This window comes from Dermacentor albipictus, chromosome 8 (assembly GCF_038994185.2).
Source record: "Dermacentor albipictus isolate Rhodes 1998 colony chromosome 8, USDA_Dalb.pri_finalv2, whole genome shotgun sequence".
In the NCBI taxonomy this organism is placed as follows: domain Eukaryota; kingdom Metazoa; phylum Arthropoda; class Arachnida; order Ixodida; family Ixodidae; genus Dermacentor; species Dermacentor albipictus.
The window spans coordinates 9397538-9417289 of NC_091828.1; the positions used below are offsets into that span (position 1 = coordinate 9397538).

Here is a 19752-nt window from a genome sequence, read left to right on the forward strand (position 1 = left end):
CTAAATCGTTCCCAGTTTGTCTCTACTAATAACACTGACTCTCCTCCGAGTCCTGTTTCCTCAGGAGTACCACAAGGATCGGTGCTTGGCCCTCTCCTCTTTCTAATCTACATTAACGACTTACCTTCCTGCGTCTCTTCCCATATCAACTTGTTTGCAGATGACTGTGTAATATTTCGAGAAATAACTAGTCCTAACGATACTACTATTCTACAGTCTGATCTTGATTCTGTGTCCGCTTGGTGTAAGACTTGGTGCATGGAATTAAACACTAACAAATGCAAAGTCATGCGTGTAACTAGATCTACTAATGCAAATGTTTCATATCATCTTGATAACTTTCCTTTAGAAGTAGTATCGTCTTATAGATATCTTGGCGTCACTATATCATCAAAACTAACCTGGAATGATCACATTGAATCCATAATCGCCAGCGCCAACAAAACACTTGCATATCTTCGCCGGAATTTCTCACGCGCTCCTCAGGCTCTTAAACTTTTACTTTATAAAACACTGATTCGTTCGAAGGTGGAATACGCCGCCTCTGTTTGGGACCCTTTCCATGACAATCTAATCTACTCACTCGAAATGGTTCAAAATAACTCTGCACGTTTTATTATGTCTAATTATGCTCGAACCGCAAGTGTGACTAATATGAAATCGAGCCTTGAACTACCATCACTAGCATCTCGCCGTAAGTTTTATCGCTTGTGTCTTTTTCACCGCATATTTCAGCATCGTTCTCTACACGACGATTTCATTTTTCCTCCCCAGTACGTATCACCACGCATTGACCACCGACATAAAGTAGCCGTTCCTTTTTGCAGGACTTCTACTTTTCAATATTCATTTTTTCCCAGGACTTGTGAAGAGTGGAACCACCTACCTACCACTACTGCAGAAATTACAGACCATCAACATTTCAAAAATGCTTTAACAGTAACTAATTAGTTGTTTACCTCATGTTATTTCTCGTTTTTTTCTCTTGTTTGCTTGTGCTTGCCTGTATCATCTACTCATTTTACATTGTTTTCTAGTTTGGTGATCTGTATTCATTTGATTTGTTAATTAGAGTATATGTATTTGCATTGGTACATTATATAACTCCATGTATAAGTATCTTTTTACAGAAATGGTTTTCTTTTTGCCACTCCCCTCTGTAATGCTTCGGCCCTGAGGGTACAATAAATGAAATGAAATGATATGAAGAACGCGCGAGCAGTGACACGAGTAGGAGCGGGAGTAAGGGAACCCTTGCATGATGATCGGCATGGGAGCCAGGTGTGGAAGACGACGATGAATGCGCGAGCTGTGGCATGATTGCGAGCGCCAGTACGGAACGCTGGCATACTGAGCGGCAACGGATTCCACTATAGAAGAAGACGATCATGAACACCTGAACAGCGGGGTTAGAGGAAGTACGGGAACCCTGGTTTAATGAGCATCATCGGAGCCAGTTTGGTAAGAAGGAAACTATGAACGCAAGAGGAGTGGCACGATTGTAACGGCAGTATGGGAACGCTGGCATGAGGAGCGGCATTGCAGCCAGCTGTGGAAGACGACTATTATGAATGCGCCAGCAGTTAGCGGAATTACGGGAACGCTGGCATGACGAGCGGCATCGCAGCGAGCTGTGGAAGAGGATGACCATGAACACTCGAGTAGTGGCGTGAGCGGAAGAACGCGAACGCTGGATTGAAGACCGCATTGCCCTCACGCAATACGCCTAACTGGCGTCTTTAGCGTAATAAAATGAAGTGAAGAGTGTGAGCGGCAGTAGGGGAACATTGAGATAATGAGCGGTATTCGAGTTAGCTATGGAAGAAGACGACGCTGAACACGCCAAGAGTTGTGTTAGCGGAAGCACGGGAATGGTGGCATGATTAGCGGCATCGGCGCCATCTCTGGAAGAAGACTATGAACGCGCACACAGCGGGACTGTGTGAACACGGGCATTATGAGCGGTATTTAGCTATACGTTGCAGCAGTCGACGATGAACAAGCGAGCAGTGGTGTGAGCAGAAGTACGGGAACGCTGGCATGATCAAAGGCGTCGGAGTCAGCTTTGGAAGAAGACTATGAACACTCGAGTAGTGGCATGAGCACAAGTACGGGAACGCTGGCATGAAGAGCGCATTGGAGCCAGCTGTGGTAGAAGACGGCTATGAACGCGCGAGCAGTGGCCCTTCTGTCACAGCCCTAACCGGCGTCTTTAAGGTAATGAAGTGAATGGAAGTGAAGAGCGCGATCGGCAGTATGGAAACGTTGGCAAAATGGACGGCATTGCAGCCATCTGTGGAAGAAGACTGTGAACGGGCAAGCAATGGTACGAGCGCGAGTGGCAGTAAGGGATCGGTGGCAGATGAGCGGCATCGGAGCGAGCTGTGGAAGAAGACGACGATTAACCTAAAGGCAAAGGCACCATATTGAGCGGCAATAAGGGAACGCTGACATGATGTGTGGCATTGCAGCCTGCTATGGAAACTATAAACGCGCGAGCAGCAGCAAGAGCACGAGCGGCCGTCCGGGAATGCTGGCATGCTGAGCAGCTTTCAGCTAGCTGAGGCACAACACGACGATGAACAGGCAACCAGTGGCGTGAGCAGGAGTACGACAATGCTGGCATGATCAACGGCGTCATAGCCAGCTGTGCATGAAGACGACAATATACACGCGAGCAGTAGCGTGAGCGGAAGCATCGAAACGCTGGCCTGATCAGCGGCATCGGAGCCACTTTCACACGAGCTGAAGCGGCGGTACGGGATCGCTGGTATGATGATCATCATCGCAGGCAGCTGTTGAAAAACACGACGATGTACACGTCAGCAGTGGCGTCAGCGGAAGTACGGGAACGCTGACATGATGACATCCATCGAAGTCAGCTTTGGAAGAAGACTACCATGAACGCGTGAACAGTGGCACGAGTGCTAGCGGCAGTACAGCAACGCAGACATGATGAGCGGCATCGGAGCCAACTGTGGAAGAAGACAATGACCACGAGAGCAGTGCCGTTAGGGGAAGTACGTGAACGCTGGAATGGCGAGCGGCAACGGAGCCAGCTGCCGAAGAATACTATGAACGCGCAAGTAGTGCTTACGAGCGCGAGCGGCAGTATGGGAACGCTGGCTTGATGAGCGACGTCGGAGCAAGCTGTGAAAGAAAACGACCATGAACATGAGAGCAGTGTTGGGAGCGGAAGTAAGGGAACAATGGCATGATGAGTGGCATTGCAGCCAGCTTTGGAAGACGACGACTATGAACGCGCAAGCGATGGCACGAGAATGAGTGGCTGTGTGGGAACGCTGGCATGATGAGCGGTGTAAGAGCCACTTTTGGAAGAAGACGAGGGTGAACACGCCAGCAGTGGCCTGAGCGGAAGTAAGGTAATGCTGGCATGATGAGCGGCATCGGACCCAGCTGTGGAAGAAGACGACGATGAACACACGGGCTGTGGCGTGAGCGGACGTAAGGGAATGCCGGCATGGTCAGCGGCATCGGAGCCAGTTCTGAAAGAAGACGACGATGAACACGCGAGCAGTGGCACGAGTGCAAGTACGGGAACGCTGGCATGATGAGCGGCATCGAAGCCAGTTGTAAAAGCACACGACTATGAATGCGCGAGCAGTCGACGAGAATGAGTGCCCGTATGGGAACGCTGGTATGATGAGCGGCATCGCAGCCAGCTGTGGACGAATACGACGATATACACGCGAGCACTGGTTTGGGCGGGAGTACGAGAACGCCGGCATGATGAGCGGCATCGGTGCTAGCTCTGGAAGTGCACGACCATGAATTCACGAGCAGTGGCACGAGCGTGAGCGGCGTATCGGAACGTTGGCAGGAAGAGTGGCATTAAAGGCAGCCCTGGAAGACTGTGAACGCGCAAGCAGTGGCGGGAGCGCGAACGGCAGTGTGGGAACGCTGGCGTGCTGAGCTGTTTTCAGCTATATGTTGCAGAAGACGACGGTGAACAAGCGAGAAGCAGTGCGAGCAGAACTGCGGGAACTCTCGCATGATCATAGGCGTCAGAGCCAGCTTTGGAAGAAGACGACCATGAACACGCGAGCATTGGCATGAGCGGAAGTACGGGAATGCTGGCATGATCAGCGGTATCGCAGTGAGCTAGGAAGAGGACGTCCACGAACACGCAAGCATTACCACAGTACGGGAACGCTGGCATGATGCGTGAATTGGAGCCAGCTGTGGCAGAAGACGACTATGAACGCGCGGGCAGTGGCGCGAGCGCGAGCGGCCACATGGGAACGTAGGCATGATGATTGACATCACAGCCAGCTATGGAAGGAGACGCCGATGAACACGCGAGCGCTGTCATGAGCGGAATTACGGGAATGCTGGCTTGATCAGCGGCATCGCAGCGTGCTGTGGAAGGCGACAACCATGAACACGCGAGCAGTGCCGTGAGCGGAAATACGAGAACACGGGAATGATGAGCGCATTTGAGGCAGCTGTGAAAGAAGACGGCTATGAACGCGCGGACAGTGGCCCGAGCGCGAGGGGCCTATGGGAAAGTTGGCATGATGAGTCGTATTGGAACCAGCTCTGGAAGAAGACTATGATCGCGCGAGCAGTGGCACGAGCGCGAGCGGCAGTATGAGGACGCTGGCATGATATAGCGGCATCACAGCCAGCTGTGGAAGAATACGACGATGAGCACGAGAGCAGTGGTTTGAGCGGAAGTACGGGAATGCTGGCATGATCGGCGGCATCGCAGCGAGCTGTGGAAGAGGATGACCATGAACACCCGAGCAGTGGCATGAGCGGAAGTACGGGAACGGTGGCATGATGAGCGCTATGGAGGCAGCTGTGGAAGGAGACGACTACGAACGCGCGAGCAGTGGCCCTTATGTAATAACCCCTAACCGGGGTCTTTAAGGTAATAAAGTGAAGTGAAGAGTGTGAGCGGCAGTATGGGAACGCTGGCATGATGAGCGGCATTAGGGACATTGGAGCGAGCGGCAGTATGGAAACGGTGGCACGATGACCGGCACCGCATTTTACTTGGCTTGCTATACGATTTCAGTGCAGTACATGCAATTATTGTGGATAAGCTTTTTAAAGCACATGAAATGTGTATAAGCGCCTCTCTCCCCCCGAATTAAACAACACCTACCAGATCAAACATTACGCATAAAAGAGTCCATGAAATTGAAGCAGAAACGGAAGTTTAGTTTTGAGAATCATCCATTATCTCTGCACATATACGGACATGCTTTGGTTTTATTGTCAGTGGTTAGACACAATTTTTTTAAACCTGTGCTTATTCAAACAAGGCATATGTGCAGAAATAACTGTAAAATAATATATATACCTTTGTAGTTATGAGCGCCCGGGGGAATACTTGGCCGACATCTGGTACGGTATCGAGAGACCTCAGAGAAACCATCTGACAAAACAAAGCAAGTGGAAAGGTTATCCACTTGATGGTAGTATACTGTTTCTACACTAGCCTACAAGAAGCAGCGTACTCACAGGGAAGCACTTCTTATTTTCACCTAATTCTCAAGACATGGTGAAGTAAGGGTGGGGTCATTGTATGTGCGCGCTGAATTGGGGTAAATAAAAATGCTTTCATCGAAACGTATAACGTTGCAGAGCATTGTCCTCATGAGCAACAGTAGACTTGTTTGTTGTGATTGTGCCATAAAGCCTAGTTCACGATTTAGAGTATACAAATGGGTACAAAAAGAAACTCATTTCATGTTGTTGAATGTGCTTTAGTAAAGCTTCTCCACAATACTTGCATGTACTGCGGTGACATTGTATAGCATGCGAGAAGAAAAAAATAATACCGCCAGACGAAGGTTTCAGGTGCGCACCTGAGATAAACACCACAACCGTTAGGGAGTTCGGTTTCCAGTTTTTCTAACAGAATCTGTCTCCACTTCACTGCAACAAACTGTATAATTCGGGTGAGTACTTGCGGTAATAAAATATTCAAGCGTGGACAAGTGATGTTTACAGTTTTGTAATAACGCGTTGCTTCCACTCACTGCCTATGCCCTCAATTTCTCATTCGCTTCACTGGAATGCACTGAATCCTTCGCCGCATTACAAACCTGCTGTGCGGTGAAGCCACCGAAAATTAGCATTTTCGATTTTTATACGTGAAGAATCGTATCAAACTCGGCGTTTTAGTAAAGTTTCCACCTTGATCTACGCTTTATTCCAAGAAGAGGCAAGACAATTACGTGCTGGACACGGGCTTTTCCTTCATGCATTGCGTTTATAAGAAAATCATATCCCACGAGGAATTGGGGGTCAGAGTTAAGCCACATGCGTGGCAGCAGGAAAATCATTATGGTTTGAAGCACAGTTTGAAGGCTTATGGACGTACATCTGAAACATATGCGCACTTCTCATTCCATGTGGCATGCACTCACCCACTCCGTGTTTTGTGGCGTCGAAATATTTTGGGCCAGTGTGCGCTGCGCGTAATGTATGCGGCGTTGACTCTTACCTGACCCTACAAGCGTTCTCAGAAAGATGCCCTGTGAATTGCAACAAAAACTTACCGTGTAGTCCGCAATGCTGTGTCTTCAACACATGACTCCATGATCATGCCGCCGCCGTCTTCTTCCTTTTCTACGTGGTGAGTGTCCACGTTCCGCATCAATGCTTTTTTAGCGTCGTTGAAAACGGAGCCACGCGCCTTACTGCAGCGAGGTGAGGAGTTGTCAAAGGCATGCCCACAACCATTGCGCAACGTTGCACAGGCTTTAAGTAATTCAACTTGCTTCAGGTGCCTCGGATGCACCACAATTCAAGTGATGCCTGCTCGTATCACCAAGTGGGCGTCAGTGCGCACTGCTGCATCGCGTTTACCGCGGCCGAAGCCCAGCGTCTGAGCTTAAACAAACTCAAATCTCGAAGGCAACGTCGGAAGCCGGGGCATCGGGAGCCGCCATGCTAGGGGAAGTGGCCTGCGCCGACAGCCAATTGGCCCGCAGCTCTGACCCCCCGGCACGCAGGGGATATGTTTTCCGTATACGCGGCCCGGTATAGCACTAGCTTCGGGATCGGCCCACGAGTGCTTAATGCCTGTTTCACCTCCGCCGCGGGTCGGCCCGGCATTGTGCTATCTTCGGGATTTTGTTCTGCACGCGGACACAATAGTGGGCAACGTAGCCTTTAAGAGGAAGCTTAATCTCGGGTGCTAAGTATATACATTTAAAAGGCGAATTTGTTTTCCTCGGCAACCACTGCGCAAAGTTTGACGAGGTTTGTTGCATATAAAATGAAATCTTAAAAGCTAGTGACGGCTCGTGTCGAATGTTTGAGCTAGATTGCAATTTTTTAAATAAAAATTGGAAAAATCGCAAGTTTTCATAAAACGAAGCTATGAAGGGTACAACTATTTTTCGGCAATGAAAAATGCTATCACAATCTTGTGCATTGAATCCAACAGTAGATCTCCAGCGGACAACATTTCTATTATAAACATGAATCTCAAGAAATGTTCTAACATGAAAATACAGCTATTGCAGAACCCTTGTACACAATGTAATGAATTCCTGCAAGATATAAATTGACATAGGGAATTTGTCCCCTTTGAATCATCTAATGGATGCCATTTAAAGAACCGCGATATCTGTTCTTGATGCAGAGCTATTGAGTTGTAAATTTTGTGCTTCTATGATTATCGCGCTTCAGAAGTCTTGAAAACCTTTAAAACTAAATTCAAAGCCTAAATAGAAATTCGCCTTTCTGCGGTCACTAGAATTTACGCATCTCTCTGAAATACAACAAATTCTATTGAAATCAATCCAGGTGTTAACTCAGAAAAGCCTTTCGGCTTGTTGCATGTACTTGAACAGGCCACATCGCAGTTGGGCCCGAGCTAAAGCTTCCTCTTAATGGCTTCCTTTTAAAAAGAAACAAAAATAAGAAAAAACGCCTCAGTCTTCAACATCGCCACCCAAGATTTTGTCATGATTGCACCGTCAGCAATGGCATGGCTCCGTGAGCCGCTACCAAGCTGTTCCGGTTCGTTATCTTCCTTACCTCGGCGGCAGCGCGTTGTCCTGATGCCAGCGAGGCACTATATCTGCACCATCATTGCGTCATGCGTCGCCTCTGCGACCAAGCAAACTTTCGGCCGCACACGTTCGCTGCTATATTGACACTAAATGTTGAAACTGCTTGTAGCCCAAAAAACAGCGTGAATAAAAATCGAAAGTGGACTGGCCACAAGGAACATCCTCACGGAGCCAACCATGGCGTAACATCGTAAACGACAAGAGTGGACACTCGAGCCCTTTCGCGGCCGAGCTATGGAGTTTCGACGATTCGGCTAGGTGGTAGAGCACATCAAGGAAAATGTGGCTGCGGTTGCGGCTAGCAGCTTGACAGGTGGCAGGAGCCAGTGTGTGCGAGGCCTAGTCAGGCCCCGTCGCCAGGCTCGCGGTGTCGTTTTCTGCAAAAAGCTACCGAGAATCGTTGTTGGGTCCTCCTGCCAGCGTGTGGCACTACTGCTTCGTCGCCGGAGTATGGTAAGGCTACAGGAAGTTCTTTTGCGCGTTGTTATGGAGTAATTCTCTGCGTAGTAACTTATCTCACTGTTAGCCGCATGAAAGAGTGACGGCGGCCTTGAAGCCGTAAACAACTGCTGCCCATTTGCAACGCTGAATTTCATTTCGCATTCTACTTTTCTTTGTCCTGCGCAGCAATGAGTGTTGATGCTAGCAATAACAGTGACGCGGCCACGTTCGAGCTGCGAGGCACGTTTGATACAATAACTAAGCTAGAAAATAAAATTGTTCGTTAATAAATGTGGCGTGCGAACCCATGCCGTTCGGTACAGAGAGATTTATGCTATACACAGCGGCTTTTGAAAACGGATGGTGCTACACTTTTGCAAGATAAATGCAGGTATTTCTAAAGCGGTACACGTGCAATAGTTGCACTATGGCATTATGCAAGCTCTTTCAACTTCTGTAGTAGTCTATGTGTGCTCGGGCTGCACATAGCCAGCATTGGGCTGCAGGCACGTGTTTTCATGTTTTAATGGTGTGTGGAGTCCTTACGGTAGAAAGGTGCTTGTTTCTTACCATTTATAATAGTGCTTCCTTGACCTTAGGTTAGAAAGAATATGCATTACACAAAGGAACGCAGCCTCTCCATTCAATACCTTTGAAGCATCCATTATTGCTTACCTTCTGCCTGTCATTCTACGTATTGCAAGATTCTCTACTCTTTCATCAAAACACACTCTACAGTCAAAGGACATCCTGCATAATTAAGGGCAAATTTTGAAGTATCAGGAGACGATTGCAAGGCTTCGAAGATAGCAGGTGAATACCCCCAACACAAAGAGCTTGACTGAGATGCCAATATGTCGCAGCTGTTTAATGAGGCACACACTGACTTACACATTAGAGATGAGAATGTTGGTGCGCGCCCAGTTATTTTTGTGCCCATTTTATTGTGTCACGCAACCATTCACAAAATTTTGCTGCCTTTATTCACCCTCCTTGCAAGAAAAGCGTCATGTGTTTACTTCTAAAACGTTTTTCTAAATTCGTTTTTTTTTCTTCATCTGGATAGTTGCAACACGTGTTGTATGCGTTTTGCATGTCTAAAGTTATTGCCATCACGCCATTCATTTCCGACTATATTCCATTACTTGCATTTCGCAGTTTCTTGCCATTGCCTAATACTAGAAGTCACCATCACCTAAACATCGCACCTTATTTCGCCCGTACGGACACATATAAATACAGTTTATTTCCCCGTGTAATCGAGTAGTGGAATTCTTTGCCTGGTGCTACTCGTTCTCTTCCTTTAAACTTATTCTTGGCGGCCATTGAATAGTTTTGGTTTGTGTTTGTTTGTATTGTTCGTATTGGGCCTGTATTACTATTTTCATTTCTCTGCCTTTTACACCCACTCCTGCAATAGCCCGATCGGGCTGCAGTATGTACAAATAAAAAATAAAATAAAAAAAATGTCTGCCACATTTCTCACAATCTTGCAAATTCTCGCACTATCTCACAAATTGTTGTTTGCTATTTTCGTGCTATTGGCTGTGCAGCAAGTTGATCTATGTTGAAGGAACATGGCACATCTGTTTACGATACTTCCTTCGGTGTGGGTTACTAGAAGTACAATATCACAAACGATAAACTTCTGCTTCCTCTGCATTTGGCATGATTGTTGCGCAAAGTTACGGCTTGGAACAGCAAATATGAATTTAAACAATACTTACATAAAGGGAAACACCTTTGTGCGCTTGTCATCGCCACATATAAACAGCGGCACAGACGGCTGAATGAAAGCACTCGACTTATGCAACGTTATGGGTCACACAAAAAATTATCAAAGAAATAAAACTGAAAGAATGTCCTCCAAGATTCGGCAGCGTGCGGTGACCACCTTGAAGGCTGGGGCGTTTCGCAGATACCGCTTGGTGCGCTGAAAGCTAAAATCAGGTTGCTGTCCCTCTCGCGCAGGGAGCAGAGTTGGCGCATAGGTCCGGCCTTGTGTTCCAGCTGTGCAGTGAACCTACCCCTCGCGCGCGGAGGAGGCCAATGCCACGCGGTGTTCCATTTGCTTTTTTGTCGGTTCGTCGCGAGCTATATGCGGCAATTGTTCGCAAACGCTGAGAAAGATAACACTTTTTAATTCAGGCTACGCTCGAACAAATGGCGTGGACGGAGGGATGCCAAGCTCCTATATGTTTAGTTTGTATGTACACAAACATATACAAACACACGCACGAACGTACACAAAGGTGCAGGGCCCCCCTCGATAGCTCGAAATAAAATCCTGACTACGTCCGTGGCTCGAACATCTCAAAAGGTCACATGCAAAGGCACATTACTTTGCAACGAAATGCGGTGCAATGGTTTTCAGCATGCATATGAAGTCTTTTCGCGGAGGCCGGAAGACAAGAAATGTTTTAAAGGGTCTTTAAAAAAAGCTACACACACGTGCATTAGACAATTATGTGAGGACATTTTCGCTGCAGAAACCAAACGAATAGTGATCATCACCAAGAAATGTATTGTGCCTGCAGTTATGTCAGGGATCGTTAAGCTGCTGCACGTGTTCGATACATGCGGTACAGACACGTTAAACCCATTTCAAATGTTCACATGCGAGCATTTTATGCAAACCATACTGTTACGATTTATACATTAACATTAACAGCGGCTGCGTAGCAACAAATCTTCAAGTGGAAACCATTCAAACGGCACGAGTTCCTAGAACAAATTTATTTCGTACAAGTGAATGGATGAGCAATGGCTGGTTGCAGCAGAGGTTGAGTGCTGGTTCTTGTAGTTTTGGGGGCAGAATTCAAAGCCACTGGAAAGGCAACAAGTTATTAAGAGCCACAACAGGTTATTTTTACTGCACTAATCAAATAAGATGGCAAACTTGCAAAGTAATTATTCACGCACTGCGATGTGTCAACACATTTTTCTTTATCACTTCATACTACTCAGGTCAATTTACTATAACACAGCACTTATTTAATGTACAAAAATAAAATCACATTCCTCACGTCGACTAAGGCTGATCGAACAAGCAACATATTGCGAGCGGTAAACCTTGAAGCTATCACACCTATCTTATCCGCGGCAACGCACGATGCTTTTGCTTACTACAAAACAATGAACGCCAGTACATCAATTGACCTTACATGAAAAATTTGAATGCCGACAATAAAATGAAAAAAAAAACGGACTCGAGTAAAGCCAGGGTGCAGCGGGCAAATTTTACCTGCTAATATTTACTCTGTTTTGAACACACTGTTCTGGAGCTGCGTATTCAGAACAATCGTACAAGCAACACAGAGAATTTGGCAAGTTGGTAAGTTAACATTCTTTGCCGACATGCGCAGCACGACACAGACGTGTAGTTCTTTTTTTGTACCACCTCTGTGTCGCGCTGCACATATACACCAAAAATTGCACAAGTCAACAACCTCTCATGCCAGGCGTGCGCATTTCAGCGTGTACAGGAGTGCTACTCGAGATAAAGGCTGCTTTAGTGTAAGCAAGCCGAACTCACCTCTGTAAACAAGGGGAACGCAACTCGCATTTCCTGGTCCCTTTCGGAGCCGGCCAGTCTCGTCCGTCCGCACGGCACTGCGTAAAAAGCTTTGCCACCTTCCGTCGGATTTGGGCAGTTTGGTGCGCTGCAACTCGTCATAATGGAATAGAAGTGTCAAAATGATATAGCACTCAGTAAAATGATAGCACTTTACCAAAGTCGTGAAGTTTTAACTTAATATCCTCGAACACCGTACCTGCAACCCGCAGGCAATCGTTGCTACGCACGCTCGACGGTCCACCGCTTGCAATTTCAATGGCACTGACGGAACCGAGTCTCTGCCGTTTCCGTAAAGTTGACTTCACAGCGGTGCAGTTGACCACTTGATGTCATTTCGCACCACGTGACAGCGCTCAGCGAATAGCGGTGCGAGCGGCACTGGCAAAGTTATGCGCAACTCTGTTCCCTGCGAGAGCATATACAGGAACACTAAAGTCGGGCGCAGGCACCTACAGGAGTGTCCGCTCTTTACGTTTACTATATAACTCTATGGCCATACCATTGGTGACACCATCACAAAAGGGTAGGTGTGATCGGGTTGACTTTACAGGTTTTCAAGAATTGACTGACGGGCTAGATTGTTCATTCTCACAGAAAGAACAGCGTTTGAAGTTGTTTAGCGCAATGTGTCTGTGGTTCCTCCTTTGTGTCCGAAGCGCTGTTCTTTTCGTTACTTTACAGGCGTTCTCTCTCATCGCCAGTTACGCTTTCCAAGAACGTATAACTAAAAATGTATGTTCCCATAGGTCTTGGAGAAGCATGCTTAACCGAAATTTCCTTATTCATGCTAGATAATCTCGAGGACGGGCTCCAAACTACTCATTTTCTTTAGCCATCTAAGATCAGTTATTGAACACTTAATTAGGGTAGCCTCCCTAATTACGTACACACCTCAACTTGCTCGACATCTACAGATTACCAATCTGAATGCTCTAATGAAGAAATGTTGTCACCAATAGTTATATTTGTTTAATAGTTTTGTTGCTGTTAAAAGTAGCCAGGATATTGATGGTGCAGTAGGCTTCTTGTAAAGCAAGTATGAAAGCTTGGAAAGGTTATTTTGGCGCAAATCACGTTCATCAGCGTACGCACATGTGCCCAACTATGCGCTTCTGCCCTCACAACCAATTCTCCTACATTATACAAAAAGTACCTCAGCGCTACGGTACATTACACAAGGTGTGCGGGAACAATGTGCCATTGTGTGCGCTCCCGATTGGATTTCTAAGCGCTGCTCGCATCAAGCTCGGTTTCCTGGCATGATTAGGAATAAAAACGGCTGCCTGGGTGAAAGCACTGGATACAGTTTCAGTACTTTGTAACATATGGATCAGCGCGGATATGTAAGTTAGAACGAAAAGTACTGAAATAATAAGATGAGGGTTTTTCAGCATTTATTTTGGCTATCTAATATAACGATCTAAAGACAAATATACTGTGATTATGTTACAATTAATGGTGTCATGAAATATGAGCTCCGACACAGTACCCGTAGTAGAACTGGCCCCTGGACTACAGGGCTAGATTGAACTACGAAATGCTGGTTTGATAAATACCAGTAATTGGAAAGCTTTTAGCTCTTGTATTTTGGGTGCCCGGCACCTCTGTGCCATCTTGAGGGCCCTTTTTACCACGAACACTATGCTTTAACTAATATAAAGCAATCGTACACTATTTTTTAGGAGGTACGAGGGTGAGCATGCTTTTTTTAGTGTCTAACCACTGTTCCAAAGTTATTGGTTAGCACAAGACGCGCCTACGTGTGTTTCTAATATCCAGTATGTTATCACGGATTCGATAGCGAAAGAGTGTTATCTTGTCAGGTTGCGCGCGTGAAGCGAATACTGGCTTACATTCTCCACCACATTTAAGGACCCGAGATGCGCTGCAATGTTCGAGCATTCCAATCTGACGAACCGACGCCTTGATTCCTAGGTCCCATTCAGAAGAAGCACTATACTTTACGCGCAGCCTTCGTTGTGCTTTGAGTGTTATTTTCTTTCCTTGCGCAAGCTCAAGTTTTATGAGTTATATATTCATGGCTCACTCTTTTGGAACTACCTTGTTCTTCACATCACTACAACTTGACAGTATAGACGTCCTACATCTTCATTGAGTGAATACTGGGAAATAGACTAGAACTTTTGTCGCGTGTGGCTTTTCAAACTTACTGCAACAATTATTTTTGATAACTTTTTTAATTTAGGAGGCTGTAAAAGACAGCAGCCCTATATTAACAAGAGGTCTTAATAATACAGAAAATTAAAATCCTTATTAGTCTGCTTTCACTTCAGGGTAAGGAATTTGAATAAATGTATCCTTATGATAATTAAAAACCTACCCGCTTGACAACATTGCATCTGAGTTCCCTCTTTGCAAGCTGATACTGATTTGAAGGTGGTTCGTATCGAGCGCGCTTGACACACTTCCAACTGTCAAACAAAGGGTTATTTCGGATGTTTCATATCAGGAAGGAGCGTGACCCTCCTGCCCTTCACTACGGTTCGCAAACACGCATGAGACGAAAGTGCTACGTGAAGAGCGTCGTTAGTACAAACGCACGAGTTAGCCTACTTCATCTGGCCTATATCGCTGCGCTCTCTGGTAACGGGAAAGCTTAGAATGAGGCGGCAGGCTGACGACAACGGTCGCCGTCAGCCTAACAGTGTAAGCGGGCGTGGAAAGTCAAACCTAAAGTTGAAAGCATATTCAGAGGAAATACAGTATGCTCCTGCTGACAAAAAAAAGTGATGAATAAGGAGTGGTGTTGTTGAACGAGGGTGTAGACCGATACTATCATCAAAGAGAGGAGCACGCTCTTATCCCGGTGATCAGCGGAAATGTACGTCGACAGCATGTCAACTGTCGTGTAATTGGTACTTCATTAGGTCGTTGCATGTTTGTGTTGTGTCGAGCACGAGTGAGTACTGGAAGAGATGACACTGGAGAAAAAGTGATGAGACGAAGTCCGCGAAAAGTACTTGAGGATAGCCATACTAACCGTCAAGGCGATGTTGAAGAAAGCTTGCCACTTCAGTTGCTCAGGTCGCCAGACAGGTTTTAGTGGTAGCATACCGCTGGGCGTATTTTGTAACCACAGCGACACACACACACACACACTTTGCGGAAATGAACATAGGAAATGAACCTACTGACTCGGACGGCTTTTTCGAGCACTGGCACTTTGAAAAATGAATTTGGCGAAGTATGACGCACAAAAATAGTATATGCCAACCCAAATGAATCAGTGTGCTCCTACTTGCGCGACACGCCATGGTGGCCTTCCACCAGGACATCATGAAGTTACGGCGATGACAGTTTACATTGGTTGCTTGAGAATAAAAACGAGCACATCAGAGACGTCCGAGGGACGTTAATATTGCCGCGACGCCAACTGTGCCCAACCACGCTGACGACGAAGACGACGACCTCGTGTGTGCAAGCGAGGTGCTAGAGAAGAAGCCTGAACTGAGCGCTTGTCCTAATTACCTCGACACATTCGTCGGGAGAGCCACGCATCAAGGAAACGGCACACTCAACTAATGGTGAATCATAAGTGTGGCAGGTTCGTTTTCATCAACTCGCACAGTTACAGAACTTACAAACGAACTGTTAAAATTTTAAATACGACGGCATGGCATTGTGGTGTCCTACAATGAAATTACAGAAGCCATTATTTTTCACCGGCAATATAGCTCTAAATATGATGGCTTGTTATTGCGGTGTCGTGGAATGAAAACGCTGACTTCTGCCATTTTTACGGTAAATTCCTGCATATGCGACGGTGCGTTATTGCAGTGCTGTGGAATGAAATCACGGACGTCTGTACACATTACGGGACATAGTATTCAGCTGGTTGCTGCCACGAAAATTCCAGTAAAAACAATATCGAATTTTTGTACATTGTGGGTACACCATCCAATGCGCTGGGGCAAGTATTTTGAGAAGTGTTGTCCGTACTGCAAAGTGTCTCTTACGAGGAAGCTCAAGCTCTCGGCCTAATATCTAAATACATGGGAAAAAAGCAATCGTTTTTCGCGGCAACCACTGCACCGAATTTGGCGAGGTGCGTTACCCATTAGGGACCGGTTTCTTTGTTCTCTTGCAATTTTGAAATAAATCTAATATATTAATTTCTCAAAATACTAATAATTCACATGCAAGAGATTAGCACTATTGCCTAATTAGTTTTTGAAATATAGCCCATGACCATACGGTCACACTGGACCCTTACGCTGCAGCAAAATACGCGAAGTGAAAAACATTTATTTCAAGCCATGAAACGTCACAAAAAACATACATAGCGAATAGTCGAGCACTTATTTAGTGTGATATGGTTTAAATCATGGAATACACATGCCGACGTCATACTTTGTGCGTTTTGTGTGCACCGCGTTGTTGCAATTATGCATACCTCCACCTCTTGCCATTAGGTATTGGTGCAATAAAGTGGGCCACTCGGTCATGCGGTGTACCAGTCGGGACCTCACCAGTCTTTGGGATCCTGCGTTAACCAGGGCCTCTAGGTTTAGTGTGCCATCGCATCACGTAGCTTTGTGCAATTTGCCTACGGAATTCCACCTGCGTGACGTTGAACCCTGTGCTACGAATTAGCGTCCAAGTGTTGCTGATAGATACATCACAAAGTGAAGTGAAAATCAGCCACCACCACTTTTTGCCACGGAATGCAATCTTGTAGGCGCCTACATTTGCATCCATCTGGTCCGTACCTCACATAAATCTTGTACTGAGCAACAGTGTTTGGACGGGCCACCTTGATTCGCTTCTTCTGAACACGAGAGTACCTGTCTCCAGATGACATTGGCTTTACGCCGTGATTGGTGCTTACGATGGTTACTACAGAATTGTCCATCCAGCAGGCAACAACTATCCCATTGTCGCTCAGCTAGGGCTCTTCGCGCCCGCGAGGTTGGCGCTTGACGAATTCTGCTCGAGCGATAGGGCATTCTTTGGGAACACGGTTCTGCATCACTTTGCCCGTGCCTTCGTAGCCCTGTGCCTTGAGATGCCTGAGTAGCTGCATGCTTGTGATTAAATTATCAAAAGAGAAGAAAAGGAAGGTCGTGCGTCTCTGCTGCGAGTTTATCCACGATGTGAAGAAGTGGCGCCGCGGCTTTTCCGAAGTCCTTTCCATATTTCTCACATGTTCCGGGATCCCCTGCTTGCCTTGATACACTTTGAAGTTTACAAGGTATCCATTCTTGGCATTTAGGCACCATACTTTATGCTCGAAGCGGATAGGCTTTCCGCGTGTGAACTGTTTACAGCCATGACGACCACAATACTCAATCATACTTTCGTCATAGCTCAGGTGAGGCACAGGTTGAAAGTGCTCCACAAACCTTGCTTTCAATAGTGGATGCCAATGGATACCACTTTGCCAACTTGTCACTAAATGTTAGGCTTGCATTTCGCTCAGTGCAGGAATCGAATTATCTGTACGAAGCGATTTCTTCGCATAGCATTGTAGGCCATCGTGTGACGTATATCAGTGCCGCTGTCGCAATAGTACTGTTTATCTGGCAAGCGGTTATAGCCGGACAAAACAAGTACTCCAAGAAAACTTCGTCAAAAAAAGAATTCGAACAGCTAAACCGGTGAAAAGTCCCTGCAAGTACCAAATTTTGGGTCGGGAAATATGCCAAGGCTTTTCTGGAGATCACCCTTTGTCCACTTAGAAGCAGTGGATAATTTTGCAGGAATGCCCGCATCAACTACAGAAGAACAAAGTTCTGATGTTCGGTCACTTTGCTGGCCGGGGTCGTTGGGGTCCGACCCGCATCCACCAATGCGGCGTCCGTCAGACAAAATAGTTTCAGTGCCAGCTCATAGCTGCCGCCCGCTTAAATTGTCATTGAGCCCGTCTGCGTCTTCATCGCCGAGTCTTCATCCGAATAGGTGCTAGCCTGTGTCGATATAAATCACTGATACGTCGTCATCTTCCTCTTCGAGTATCTTCGCTGTTTCTTCGAACATCTACCTATTCAGACAATAAAATAACAAATAACCACTTCGTGAACGCGCCAGCAGTCGTGCAAGAGATGATAATGCAGTTCTTTAAAAAAAATGAAAAGTTAGGTATCCTAAAGGCCCAGCGTGACCATATGGCAACGCACAAGATAACGTACTCGTTCATGGATAAATCAAACATAATTCTTTCACAGATGCTCGTCGAAGGTCACATATTCAAAGAGCCATATAGAGGCAACGATACCCGACTATTGCTTAAACAAGTAGTGAAAGAAAAAAACACTTAACCCTTGGAGCTATGCATCGCGACGCTACTCGCAGAGCAACACTTATTCCCGCCTTTGCGAGGGGCTCCCACAAGACGACTGACAGTTGCTGACACTTGGTATCCATAAAGGGAACACTAATCTGGTAATCGGCATGTCAAAAGCGATTTTGGTGCCGTTTCGTTAATCTTAATTAATTGAAATCCACTGCGGAGAGTACCGTGACCATATGGTCACGCTGGTCTTTATTGGGTTAAGAACCAAGGGTTCCACTTAAATTGAGGACGACGCAACGAGCTATGGAACGAAGAATGATGGGTGTAACGTTAAGGGATAAGAAAAGAGCAGATTGGGTGAGGGAACAAACGCGAGTTAATGACATCTTAGTTGAAATCAAGAAAAAGAAATGGGTATGGGCAGGACATGTAATGAGAAGGGAAGATAACCGATGGTCATTAAGGGTTACGGACTGTATTCCAAGGGAAGGGAAGCGTAGCAGGGGGCCGAAGAAAGTTAGCTGGGCGGATGCGATTAAGAAGTTTGCAGGGAAGACAAGGCCACAATTATTACATGACCGAGGTTGTTGGATAAGTATGGGAGAGGCCTTTGCCCTGCAGTGGGCGTAACCAGACTGACGATGATGATGAAATACCGCTCTCCGCTCTTGTCTCAAGTGAGCCGTGCCACTGGTGGACGTACTGGGTATCGCATCATCGCCTAATGATAGGGAGGGCTCCTGCGAGTAGCCCTGCATCCATACCTTCAAGACATCATTTACGCGTCGAGACACCAGTGCACCGCGCAAGCCGCCGCCTGCAAGGTCTGTGCCCGAAATTCGGCCTCTTGCAAGGAACTTTGTCAGCGACCTCACCGACTCAGGGAATGACGCTTGCAAGTTCAACCCAGGTGATTGTTAAAAAAAATCTAGTCCCCACAAACTTCCACGGTGACACGTATGAAAACGCCGAGGACTGGCTAGACCCGAATGAACGCATAGCTAAGGTCAATCAGTGGCGTGCGGACCAGAGGCTTTACAATGTGTACTTCGCTCTTGAAGGTAGTGCAAGGACGTGGTTCCAAAATCACGCGGCACGTTTGACAACGTGAGACGAAGTTTGCCGCCGGCTACTTGATACGTTCGGAAACACTGATCGTCAAGATAATGTACAACGCCTTCTCGGATTGCGCATTCTGAAGCCCGACGAGACTGTCGATGTTTGCCGAGGACATGTCTCGCTTCTTTCGCCACGCGGATTCCAACATGCCTGATTCGAAGAAGCTGAGCCCTCTCATGCGCGGCATCGAAAAACAGCTATTCACTGGTCTCGTGTATAACTCACCTACAACAGTTCAAGAATGCATTAAGGAAGCCACAGCAATCGAGCGAGTGTTGCAGCAGCGTTGCCGGCAATACGAACGC

The 19752-nt window shown here is 46.6% G+C and overlaps 1 long non-coding RNA gene across 1 annotated transcript in view; it reads right to left on the reverse strand.

Annotated features, from left to right (window-relative positions):
• Positions 1-11219: 11219 nt before the first annotated feature.
• The window catches only part of LOC139048362 (uncharacterized), a 49829-nt gene continuing 41296 nt past the window's right edge, over positions 11220-19752 (reverse strand). Inside the window, exons 2-4 of the long non-coding RNA XR_011507635.1 lie at positions 12272-12481; positions 12034-12160; positions 11220-11325 (exon numbers count right to left, since the gene is read on the reverse strand). This is a non-coding gene — a long non-coding RNA (uncharacterized lncRNA). The remainder of the gene's footprint in view (positions 11326-12033; positions 12161-12271; positions 12482-19752) is intronic.